General features: G+C 52.7%; 1 protein-coding gene across 5 annotated transcripts in view; it reads right to left on the minus strand.

Annotated features, from left to right (window-relative positions):
• The window catches only part of LPP (LIM domain containing preferred translocation partner in lipoma), a 558,558-nt gene that overhangs the window by 451,288 nt on the left and 94,548 nt on the right, over window positions 1–12,722 (minus strand). The gene's annotated exons all lie outside the window — the stretch shown is intronic.

Below are 12,722 nucleotides of genomic sequence, written 5' to 3' on the forward strand. Positions count from 1 at the left end.
GGGTCTACGGACTAGTTCTGAACACAGAAAGGCACTTTGAAGCCATTCAGGGATTTCTCCTTCCTACGTCTCCTCCTGAGTCACAGCTGTGGATTTCTTTCCCATCCTGGCAAAGGCACCCAACAAACTCCTGCAGTGAACAGATCTCTCTGCAATTATTTTCCAAAGCTTGCCACTTAACCCACACTACTTCGGAGCCGTTTCGAGCCTTTCCCTTGGACTGCAAAAATCATATGGAGCTTTAGTATGTGGATTTATAGAATCACAGAACACTAGAAGTGGAAGGGAGCTTAAGAGGTCATCAAGGCCAGACCCCTGCCCTCACGGCAGCACCAAGCCTCATCTGGATCAATGATTCTCAACCAGTGGTCCGAGTACCCTTAGGGGTACTCAAGAGAAGCCTGGGGGGTAAGTCAACACAACTGAAATTTGGAGAAAACTGAATTTTTGTTTTAAATTTTACAGCGCTTTAGTATTTTTGTACTTTTTACACCCAAAAATGTTATCGCCCGCATGGCTACGATTAAGTTGTTTAAACAAATGTGTAGCAATGGTAAAAAAAAACTGAGTTTCTGAAAACTGTAGGTACTGGGGGTACTGACACACACACACACACACACACACACACACACACACACACACACACACACTTTAAAGGGGATACTTTATTTTAAAAAAAAAAGGTTGAGAAACATGGGTCTTGATCATCCCTGATAGATGTCTATCTAACCTGCTCTTCAATATCTCCAATGATGAAGATTTCATAACCTCCTTAGGCAATTTATTCCAGTGTTTCACCACCCTGACTGTTAGGAAGTTTTTTCTAATGTCCAAAGCAAACCTCCCTTGCTGTAATTGAAGCTCATTGCATCTTGTCCTGTCCTCAGAAGTCAGGGGAAACAATTTTTCTCCCTCCTTCTTGTAACACCCTTTTTGGTACTTGAAAGCTGCTATTGTGTCCCCTCTTGGTCGTCTCTTTTCCAAACTAAACAAGCCCAATTCTTTCAGTCTTCCCGCATATGTTTTCTAGACCTTTCATCATTTGTGTTGCTCTTCTCTGGACCCTCTCCAATTTCTCCACCTCTTTCCTGAAATGCGGTGCCCAGAACTGGACACAACACTCCAACTGAGGCCTAACCGCCGTGGAGTAGAGCGGATATCACTGGGATATTCAATGTCTGTACGTCGTCAATAGGATTACATCCGTGCAAGCCAGGACAGTGAGTGAAGCTGACTTTCTAGGCATCGTGCTAACAAAACATACTAACTTCTGAGATGAGGGGAAAGCAAAAGGAAACACAAATGATGTCAGGCGGGGTGACTATGTTCAGCAGGCAGGCATATCTGGGCTGCTCTGTTGCTTTTACATCCCCTTTACCCACGCAGGTGGTCGCAGCTGATCCTCAATCCCGACATTTTCCATAGTAATACATACATGGGATTCCTTAGTGCAGTTTTGGGACCGACTTGGTTGATCGTCAACCAGACTTAAAAAACAAGTTGTATTGCCTTTCCCTTTCCTCGCTGTCTAGCTTCACATCTCAGGTCTTCTTACTGCTTGCTATGGGACCGCTGCTCCAAAGCGAACCTGACCCAACTCCGATACATTTCCTTCGCCTGCCCTCCAAGGGGAAGCCCTGAAGCCGGAGGAATAAGAGCCTCCGGAAAAGGGCGCTTTTTCCGGAGGATCGGGGCCAGTGTAGACGCTCTTTTCCGGCTTTTCTAAAAGCCGGAAAAAAGCGGCGGACATTTTTATTTAAATGCCGCGGGGGTATTTAAATCCCCCGCGGATTTCCCTACTACGATAGCTGAAATTAACATGCCCCTTCCGGAAAAGGGGCCAGTGTAGACGTAGCCTCACAGTCAGGGGCCGGGAAGCAGGAGTCCTGGTTCTAACCTTGGCTTTGCCACTCTGTGACTGCGGCCAGCCACGGGACCAATGTGTTTGTGTGTGGTCCGCTGAGACACGCCGCTCGGGTGCCTCTGGGTGCATACAGTTCTCATTTGTGGCTATCGTGCTAGAACCACTCTGCGGGGGCGTGCACGTCTCTCACCTGTGCTACTTACAAGGAAGTATCTATCAGAAGTAGTAAAACCTCTGTGGTTACCACTAGGCTGGGGGTGAGGAATCTTTTTTGGATTGGGGGCTGCTGACCCACAGGAAAAAAAATCAGTCAGGAGCGACACAAAGATGGAAAAAACCCAACACTTCACTGATGTGGACCTCAACTAGGAAGCAGGAAGACAGATCCCCACGGGGATTCGGGCTACCAGATTTTGCCCCCCCTCCCATTCTGGGGTAGGGCCAGAAATGAGGGGTTCAGTGTGTGGGAGAGGGCTGCCAGGAAGCTGGCTGGTGGAGTGGGGTCTGGGCACGAGGGAGAGTGCAGGAGTGGGTTGGGGGGGTCTGGCAGGGTGGCAGTAGCAAACGGGGAGGGGGGATTTGGGCGGGAAGGTGGGTGTAGGAGCGGACTGGAGGTGAGGGGTCTGCCCAGGAATTAGGGTGCAGGAGCGAAGTGGGGGTGGGGGATCTGTGCAGGATGGGAGAAGGGAGGGGCTCACGGACGGAGCACCAACACCAGCCCCCTGATGCTGGAGAGCGGGAGAAGCCCTAAGCCTCAGGGACCGGATCTAGGCAAGCCGGGGCCCACATCTGCCCCGGGCCTTAGATTCCCCACTCCTGAGACCATAGTGCAGGAGGAAGGCACCTAGATGTCCCACAAACAGGATACCCCTTCCATTACTCCTACTGCAGCACTGGAAAGCGTACAGATTCCAAACGGGGGAGATTTTCCTTCCCCTCCCATTCGCAACCAAAATAAAAGCAAAATATCAAGTTGAAGATTGCTTCAGTTCTGCACTATAGACATCCAGGGTGTATGTTGCCACTGGTCGCCATGGGAGCAGACCCCTAGTGGGGAAAAGTTCGTAGCGTACATCGGGCTCAGCCCTTCCCCGTATTACACACGTTTCCCCGATCCACACAAAGCACCAAGTCGACTCCCTGAAAGTTAAGACTCGGGGAGCCTTCAGCAAGAACATTGTGTCCACTTTCACGCTTCGGCAAAGAGACAGACAAACGGGAAAGAGTCCAGAGAGCCATAAAAACGATACAAGGTCGAGAAAACCTGACCCGGGAGGGGAGGCAGCAAAAAAAAAAAAGGGGGGAGGTTTGTTTAGTCTGGAGAGAAGCCGGAGGGGCACATGCGAACAGCCTTCAAGTCCATAAAAGGCTGCTAAAAAGCGGAGGGTGATCAATTCATCTGCTACGCCGCAGAAAACAGGACAAGGAGAAACAGGCTTAAGTGGCAGCAGCGTAGATTTCGGTTCGGCCTTAGGAAAAACACTGGAACAAATTACCCAGGGAAGCTATCTTGTCTGAGGTCTCTAAGAGCAAGCTCCTGTTGGGTGGGGAACCTAAGGCCCAGGGGCTGGATCTGGCCCTCGGCTTGCCTGGATCCGGCCCCAGAGGCCTGGGGCTCCTCCACAGCTTTGGAGACCCCGTGCTGGTACTCCAGCCCCCCTGAAGTGCTACAGCACACTAAATCCACTAGCCTGGGCCCCACAGGGGTCTGGGGTGTGAGGGAAACACGGGGAGGGTCTTTCTCCTCCTCAGCTGGGAGCCACGTCAGGGAGGGGTTTTTTGTTGTTCTTGTGGGGTTGGGTTTTTTGTGAGTTTTTTGCTTCTCACTTGCTGCCCCCAACTGATTTTTCTGTGGGTCAGCGGCCCCAGACCCAAAAAAGGTTCCCCGCCCCGCTCTAGACAATACTGGGTCTTGCCTCAGTGCAGGAGAGTGGATTCGCTATCGAGGTCCCTGCCGATGGTTGTTTGTGCTTTGCTACATTGGGTCAAAGCACTCAGGACCTTTCCAGATCAGGCCTAGACTGCTCTCCGTGTGACTCAGCCCCGGCACGAATGCATGTCAGGACCTGACTCACATGCAGGAACAGGCAGCGGCAGCGTTATCAGCCTTCCTACTGCCTGCTGCAGACGTCCACAGACATCACCTGTGAAATTGTTGCTGTAGCAGCGGGGGCAGCCGGGAGCTCTGGGCCCCTTTGAAATGCCGTGGGAGCGCCGTTTCGCACGGCTATGGGGGCTGAGAGGGGCGGCCAGCATCTCGCTCCATGCGGCGCTAAGGGCTGACTGCTCTTGGCCCCGCCCCCTTCCACTTGAGGCTCCGCCCCTTCCGGGACACAAAGCAACACCCCCCCACACCTTGCCCCCCGGGGGTTGTCGGCCCACCTGCTGGCAGGGCCAAACCACAGACAGATTGCAACTGCTGAAAACGCAGCCCATTGCTGGCCTCCTCGACATCTGGCACGGCCCGGACAAAGACGAATCGCTGCAGGCTGTTACTGGGGATGAACTCCGCCCCCAGGCTAATTCTCTCCATCCCTCAAAGAGGGGACAAGCACAAGCCAACGCTCGGGTTGCGCGTGTTTATGTTTCGTGTCAAAACTGTGCCGCGTTCTATGCCATTTCGGTACTGCCCACCGGCTCCTGGCAGGATGCCCTGGGATCTTATCTGCAACGGGGAAACCCACAGAACATTCCCCCGCTTGTTCCAGCACTGGTTCAGCTGAGCCAGCGTGAGCGCCGAGGGGAGCCCCACGTAGACTCTGCCCCTGTGCCCAGACCTGGCTTTAAAACAGTTCCCATCCGACTCTGCGTTCAGGTTTAACTAGGACTTTTAAAAACCGGTACAGACGAGCCAGTTAGCGCTGCCGACGGACACGAGTCCGCTGCGAGAGCTCACGTGTTTCTAAGCCAACGGGGAGTTCACGCTACTCATTCTGTGCTTGGACCGGGGGACACATTTCTGGGCTCTGATCTCATTTGGGGCCCTTCTTTGGGACACTGTTGACCACTGCTCCATTCCTTAGACACTGTTTTTAGGGGCCCAACATAAAGGGGCCTAATGATTTATTTTTAAAAATCAAAAGAACATAAAAACGGCTTTATTGGGTAAGACCAAAGGTCTATCCAGCCCAGTGTCCTGTCTGCCCACAGTGGCCAATGCCAGGTGCCCCAGAGGGAGTGAACAGAAAAGGGAAACATAAAGCAATCTCTTCCCTGTCACCAATTCCCAGTCTCTGACAAACCATCACTACCCCTCCTGGCCACTAAGTATATCAGTGGACCTGCCCTCCATTAATTTATCTAGTTATTTTTAAACCCTGTTCAAGTCCTGACCTTCACAACGTCCTCTGGCAAGGAGTTCCACAGGTTGACTGTGGGTTGTGTAAAGAAAAACTTCCTTTTGTTTGTTTTAAACTTGCTATCTATTGATTTCATTTGGTGACCCCCTAGTTCTAACGTTATGGGAACAAGTAAATAACTTTCCTTATTCACTTTTTCAACAGCAGTCATGATTTTATAGACCTCTGTCATATCCCTCCCCTCCCCCCCGCCTTAGTCTCCTCTTTTCTAAGCTGAAAATTCAAACTCTTTTTAATCTCTCTTCATATGGCAGCTGGTCCAACCCCCTCATCATTTTGTCACGAAAACAGTAACACTGATCAAAGCCGTAGTGAGGCTGCAGTTATATTGGTATAAAGAGGCCTTATATTAGGGGTTGGCAAAATATGGCCCACAGGCTGGATCCGGCCCACCAAACATGGATCCGGCCTGCCGTGGCCCAGCAGGACCCTCGACAGGCTCCCTGGCTGCCGCAGCCACACACACAACCCAAAGCAGCTGGCTACTGAGGCCAGTGAGTGTCTCTGACCAGCACACTATACTGAGGGAAGGGGAGTAGCGGGACCCTGCATCCCAATCCCCTACCCAGAGCTCCCTCCTGCGCCCAAACTCCTTCCCTGACCCTGCACCCAATCCCCTACCCAGAGCTCCCTCCTGCGCCCAAACTCCTTCCCTGACCCTGCACCCCAATCCCCTACCTAGAGCTCCCTCCTGCGCCCAAACTCCGTCCCTGACCCTGCACCCCAATCCCCTACCCAGAGCTCCCTCCTGCGCCTTAACTCAGTCCTAGACCCTGCACCCCAATCCCCTACCCAGAGCTCCCTCCTGCGCCTTAACTCCGTCCTGGACCCTGCACCCCAATCCCCTACCCAGAGCTCCCTCCTGCACCCAAACTCCGTCCTAGACCCTGCACCCCAATCCCCAACCCAGAGCTCCCTCCTGCACCCAAACTCCGTCCTAGACCCTGCACCCCAATCCCCAACCCAGAGCTCCCTCCTGCACCTAAACTCCGTCCTGGACCCTGCACCCCAATCCCCTACCCAGAACTCCCTCCTGTGCCCAAACTCCGCCCTGGATCCTGCACCTCAATCCCCTACCCAGAGCTCCCTCCTGCGCCCAAACTCCGTCCTGGACCCTGCACCCCAATCCCCTACCCAGAGCTCCCTCCTGCGCCCAAACTCCGTCCTGGACCCTGCACCCCAATCCCCTACCCAGAGCTCCCTCCTGCGCCCAAACTCCTTCCCTGACCCTGCACCCCAATCCCCTACTCAGAGCTCCCTCCTGGGCCCAAACTCCTTCCCTGACCCTGCACCCCAATCTCCTACCCAGAGCTCCCTCCTGTACCCAAACTCTGTCCCGGACCCTCCACTCTATCCATTAGTATCACAGAAAAGTACGGTCCTGACCACTTAACCAAATTCTAGGAATGCCCACCCACCAAAAATTATCACCCACCGCTGCCGTATTCCCATTTAGCTTACTCGCCTTCCAGCAAAGGAGAGCTGTGCTACTGTACCATGTCTGCGCTAGAGGGGCTCTCCTGCCTTTAGCGACACCGAGACTGTTAAACTGAGCACAGACAAGTTCTCAATGAGCTAGTCACCAGTGTGAATTCGCCAGGGTCTGAAGGCATATGACTGACAGGTGATTGGGAGGCAGGGGGTTAATTTGCCTCCCTTTGTCCCTCAACTTCAACCCACCTCAATCCGACCTGGTTTGCTGGAAATGAAAAACGCTTCAAAAATCCGGAGGCTTGGGAAGGAGAGAAGTCCGACACAGTAACCCACGTGGTGCCCCCGGCTTGGGATTCATTGCCAAAACCTTCAAGATTAGCTTCCTAAATATAAACGGCCTAATTTTCACAAGGGCTAAGCTCCTTCAGCTTCCAGAGATTGACTGGGATGCCAGGGTGTCCGGCCCTCCTGAAAAACTATGCCGCTTACCTCGGGGCTCCTAAAAACTGAGCGTGGGGCCGAATGAAGCAGCTAGGTTTGCGACTTGAGAGCTTTATGCCAACCAATTCCACGCGGGGGTAACTCCTCTCATTGACACAGTCCGAGTCAATCACCGAAGGGGGCGGAGCTTCGGCAGAAGGGGTGGGGCCAGAGCAACCAGGTGCACACCACACCTGGCCCCCGGGCAGCTTTTAACACTGCCCTTTGAATCGCCGGGCCCCGGGGGCAACTGCCCCTTTTACTCCTCCCCACCGTCGGCATGCCTGGCCACCAAGTAACTGTTTGCAAGATCGGGCCCTTGTTAAGTTGGTTTGTGTTATATTCTGTGTTTAATAGATGATATTATTTTAAACACGTTGGCACTCATTTTCTGAAAAGAATCCAATAAAAAAAAGTTCCGGGGGGGGGGCATAACTGCAGGGTGGGGTCTCTTCTATTTTGCTGATTTTTTTCCTCCTGCTGACGGCCAGCCTTTGCAGAGAAGTGAATCAAGTCAAAGAGCAAACATGACCACTCGCTGCCTTCTCGGGGGGAGGGGGGCTTGCGGCAGAAAAACACCTCCCCTGGTGTAAATCAGCACCGTTCCTTTGAAGCCAACGCCAGTGGACAACAGTGGAAGAGTTCGCCCTGGGTTTCCACCCCTGATGAAATGCGCACTTCCCGCATGCACCATGCCCAGCAGAGGCTTTTCAATCCAGTGTCCGTGAGAGACACTCTGGGGCTTCCCACAGCTGTGCTCTCCCGACATCCTTCCAGCCAAAGGGAGGGCGATGGCAGAGGCAGTCCGGGCCAGCTGCATCAGCTCCGGGGGCGTAAAATTAGCTCCAGGAAGAAGAGTCTCTCTCTACCAGGGCTTTGCGTGAGTCAGCGCAGGACAGCTTTTCTCGATACACCTCCGCACCCTTGCCTGTCTCTGGAGCCAGCAAGCCCGGCTGCTCACTCGGGCCTGCCATGGTGACCTTTGCCTTGACGCTAAATCTTCAGGTTTACGCCCAATGGGCATCAAGCTGGTGCCCCCCCCCAAGGCACCAGGATGGACTGCACGGCGCGTTTCTGAAAAGCACCGACCGGAGGGGTGCAAGCTGCACTGGGCTTGTCCCAGGATGGCCTAGCAAACATCATCTGTGGCACCCAACCAGAGCGGGCCCAGGGAGGGGAAACACTGGCTCCAGGAGGGGCTCCCTTCTCCAGGTCCACCCCGCCGTCCCAGGAAGGAAGAAGAGCAGCGAGGGGGAGGGCTGGGGGTTGCATACCACTCCCCAAAGCGCAGGGCTGCTGCCGTGAGCTCAGCATGAGGCAGGCCCCAGTGCAGATGGCGTGATTGAAAACTTAGGCCAGGGCTACACGGGGAAGATGCGGCGACAGAAGTGCTGCCGACATGCAAACGTCGGAACAGCGAAAACCGGGCAAGCCATTTTTTCTGCCTCCTAATTGGCGACATTTCAGGATCATGTGGCTACTTCCCCCGGCAACTGAGAGAGCAAAGTATTGTGGGGAAGCAGCACACAAGGCAGTGCTGTGGGATGGCTGAGCTGATCCCTGCAGCTCTTGGGATTCTCTCCGAGTTCTCCCACAGCCTGCTTAGATGCTGGGAGCAGCATCATGGGTAGCGTAGGGAGCTCGCTGTGCCGAGGAATGTCAGAGCAGCACCGCTGTCTCCCCAGCCCTCCTGCCGCTGTGTTTCTAGCAAATCCAATGATGTGCTCTTTCTGTTGGTTTCCCCAACGGAGCAGCTCCCTCCTCTGTCAGATACTTCCCGGAGCTTTGAAAGGGGAGGGGCGCAGACCTGCAAGGCAGCAGAGATCACAGAACACTGAGCACAGCCAGTAGGGGCAGGCATTGAGGGACACTGGCGGAAGCCCGTTCTCTCCACGAAACAAGCCACTGGCTCTTGGCCGACAATAAAGGGAGGGGAAAAGACAAAAGTCTCTGAAAGGGGTGGAAGATTTTTTGTCACCAAAACTGGGTGTTTTTCCTGACAAAAGTTGCGCTCTGAGTTTTGGCAATAAAAGGCAGGTTTTGGTAACAAAACATGCCAGCGTAGGCAAGGTCTCCCACCAGGCTGCTTCCAGAGGCAGGTGAGGAAAGCAAGCGGGGAGCTTGAGGAGGGAGGCCACAGGGAGAGGATCCTGAGGAACAAACGGCTGAGCCAGGGGTTCAAAGGAAGCCACCAGAGAGAGCGGTGAGGGATCTTGAAGTTTGATGAAAATGGACCAACAGCCTAAACATCACGAGCCCAGTTCTGCACCGATCGAGGGTTGCCGACAGCCGTCGCTCAGGATTTGCCTCTGTGCACAGCAGACAGCCCAATCAGGCCCATGTGTTTGCACATACGGCCCCATCTCCCCGTTGCTAATACACACCCAGGTGACTGAAAGCAGACTGTTTTGAAACCGGCTGAATTGATTTGTCACCATTTACCATCTGCATTTCACTCGGGCGGGACGTTGATTGAGGCAACATTGTACCAGGCGATCTACAGATATATAGCAAGAGAGCACGCCTGGGTCCCAAAAGTTTATCGTCTAAAACAGGGGTGGGGAACCTAAAGCCCCGGGGCTGGATGTGGCCCCCAGCTTGCCTGGTTACCCTCTAGCTGTGCTGGCACTCCAGCCCCCGCCCTCCACCCCTCTGTGGGGCTGGAGCACACAAAATCTACTAGCCTACCCTGCCCCCCCACCCCCAGCTGTGGTGAGCAAGGGGAATCTGGGAAGCAACTTTCTCCTTCTCCGTGGGGGGGGCACGTCAGTGAGGGCATGGTTTGGGGGGGGGGGTTGTTTCTCACTTGTGTGCAGCTCCCGTATTATTTTTCAGTGGGTCAGCGGCCCCCGACCCAAACAAGGTTCCGCTCCCCCTCCCCCGATCTAAACAAACCAGCTAGACTATGGATGAAAGGGGAAACTGAGGCACAAAACGGGGATATGACTTGCCCAAGGTCATGCAGCAAGTCAGTGGCAGAGCCAGGAACAAAACGCTGATCTCCTGGCTCCCTGCCCAGTGCCTTGTGTAGCCAGATCCTATTTAGACTGCCATCGCCGACGGCAGGGACTGCTCCTTAGTAGATGCCTGTGTAGCGCCTGGCAGAATGGCACTACTGAGACCTATAGCAATACAAGTGAATATCATTTGGGGCAATGATTTTGTACTTCATGGGTACGTATTTTAAGTGCTTCAGAACAAAGATTGCCTCTTTCCACATTTTTGGGAGTGTGACAAGCACGAGGCAGCCCCTAAGAACCTATTGCTATAAAACTGAATAATTGCAGGGGAGGGGGTTCTACTGGAATTTTTTTTAAGCAAAATTCTAACTTGAGACCTAAACTACTGGCCAATCCTGTTCATTCGTGCACATGCAGTAAAGCAACTAACTTTCATTTCACCAGCTTACTCTGATGGGTCACTACCAGTAAGCTGGGCACTTGTGTCGCTGTTCAGGAAAGATCCCAACGCCACCCAGCTGCTTAGTAGAGTGCTCACAAGCTAGGTTTGTGTTTCTCCTAGTGGTGCACATCCGCACCCGCCTCAGTGCGCAGAACAAAATGTAGTCTGCACAGGGATGGAAAAGATTAGAGGGAACATTTGTCACCAGATCTCACAACATCACCAGGCTTTTGCGAGGTTACATATTTGTAATGTCATTATCAGCCAGGATCTAAAAAGGGGTATACCCAAAAGGCTCTCATTAGTACCAGTAAATCTCTACATCTGGTTTAGAAATGTCTGGTTTCCCCCTCCCTGAGTAATAGCACCGTGCTCGGGGATGAGTTAACATTAGCTACTCTCTGTCATTTTAACATTTTAATATGAAATCGTCACAGTTTCAGACTTTGAGTGAAAGGCTCAGAATGAGGTCACCATGGACCTCAACACCCACATTCCAAGAGAGGGACCAGTTAATGATCTTAGTTGTTTTGCTTTGCCATCCAACACTCCCCTCCCAAAGACACAGGGCCAGAAGGTGGGGGGGGGCGGATTCTCCAACCAGGCTGCGTTGCCCACCTGTTCCAATCTCCATCCAAACTAACCTACCCAGGAACTCCACTAGTTCAGCTAAAGTCTCCCGCCTGAGAGACCACTACAGAGACGAGGGGCCTTTCCTTCGATGGCTCACAATGCTAGCGCACAGAGGAGGGGCTATGCTTAGCCAGCCCCGAAACAGAACCGAGGGAGATTTTGTTTCCCATAAAAAAAAGAGAGAGATGAGTGGTCGTGTAGCACCTTGGAACTAAGGGTATGTCTACACTACCACCCTAGTTCGAACTAGGGTGGCTAATGTAGTCATTCGAAGTTGCAAATGAAGCCCAGGATTTAAATATCCCAGGCTTCATTTGCATCTTGCCGGGCGCCGCCATTTTTAAATCTCCGTTAGTGCGGACTCCGTGTTCCGCATTCCACGAGGCGTAATGGTAGTTCGAATTAGAAAGCCTAATTCGAACTACCTACTCCGTGCCGTGTGTAGCCGCGGGCACGCGGTCCGCACTAACGGGGATTTAAAAATGGCGGCGCCCGGCAAGATGCAAATGAAGCCTGGGATATTTAAATCCCGGGCTTCATTTGCAACTTCGAATGACTACATTAACCACCCTAGTTCGAACTAGGGTGATAGTGTAGACATACCCTAACAGAGAGAGAGAGCGAGAATCATGAGATATTGTGGGCACAACCTGCTTCTTTATTAATTATTATTATTATTATTATTATTGAAGCATTTATTTTTCAACTTTATTTTTTGAGTTTGCCTTCAAAGAAGTCAAATGTTTTTAGGAGTTTTAACAAAAACCCTGAAATGCTTCACCAGAACTTGGCATTTCCAGCAGAAATTTCCATTTTGATTAAAAAGCTACTGACTTCCTTACATTTTTTAATGGAAACATTTAGGCCACCTCCTATAGCTGCAGTTGTTGTTACGTTCCTTCCCAACATGCAGCCAGCAGGAGCCCAGACGCCCCGGGATATGTCCGGCTTCTGAACAGCAAAATACCATTAATCCACAGCGCTGGACTACCCCTTCCTCTCCACCGCCTGAATGCCCATCTGCTGTCAGCTACTGCAAAGGGGACAAGTCACCAGATTGGGCTGGTGAAGGAGGTTACCTCTAGGGATGTTAGACAGCGTGTCACTGCATCAAATTTTAGCGGTTACACGACTATTCGATAGTCCCCAGAGGCGGAAGGAGGACAGGCGCCTAAAGTGATTTCCTCACAGGTGTCGTCAGCTTCCCCACCCTCCTAGGGAAATCGTTTGTCCTAATAGCCAACATAGACCAGCCCGACTATAGCCTGTGACCGTTGCTCCTCATTCTGCCATCTGTCACCCCTGAGAACAGCCTCTCTCCAGCCTCTTTGGGACCCCCCTTCAGGGAGTTGAAGGCTGCTCTCAAATCCCCCCTCGCTCTTCTCTTCTGCAGACTAAACAAGCCCTTGAAGGGTTGGCTAAATTTCATGTCAATCATGTCAATGCAACACGCCCACACACGGACCCACAGCGTGACCCTCTAACACAGCCCTTCCGCATTCCTCCACCAGCCCCCACTGTCCCCTACGCAGGTAGACACGCTAACCTAT

The sequence above is a fragment of the Pelodiscus sinensis genome, chromosome 10 (genome assembly GCF_052426305.1).
Source record: "Pelodiscus sinensis isolate ZL-2025 chromosome 10, ASM5242630v1, whole genome shotgun sequence".
In the NCBI taxonomy this organism is placed as follows: Eukaryota; Metazoa; Chordata; order Testudines; family Trionychidae; genus Pelodiscus; species Pelodiscus sinensis.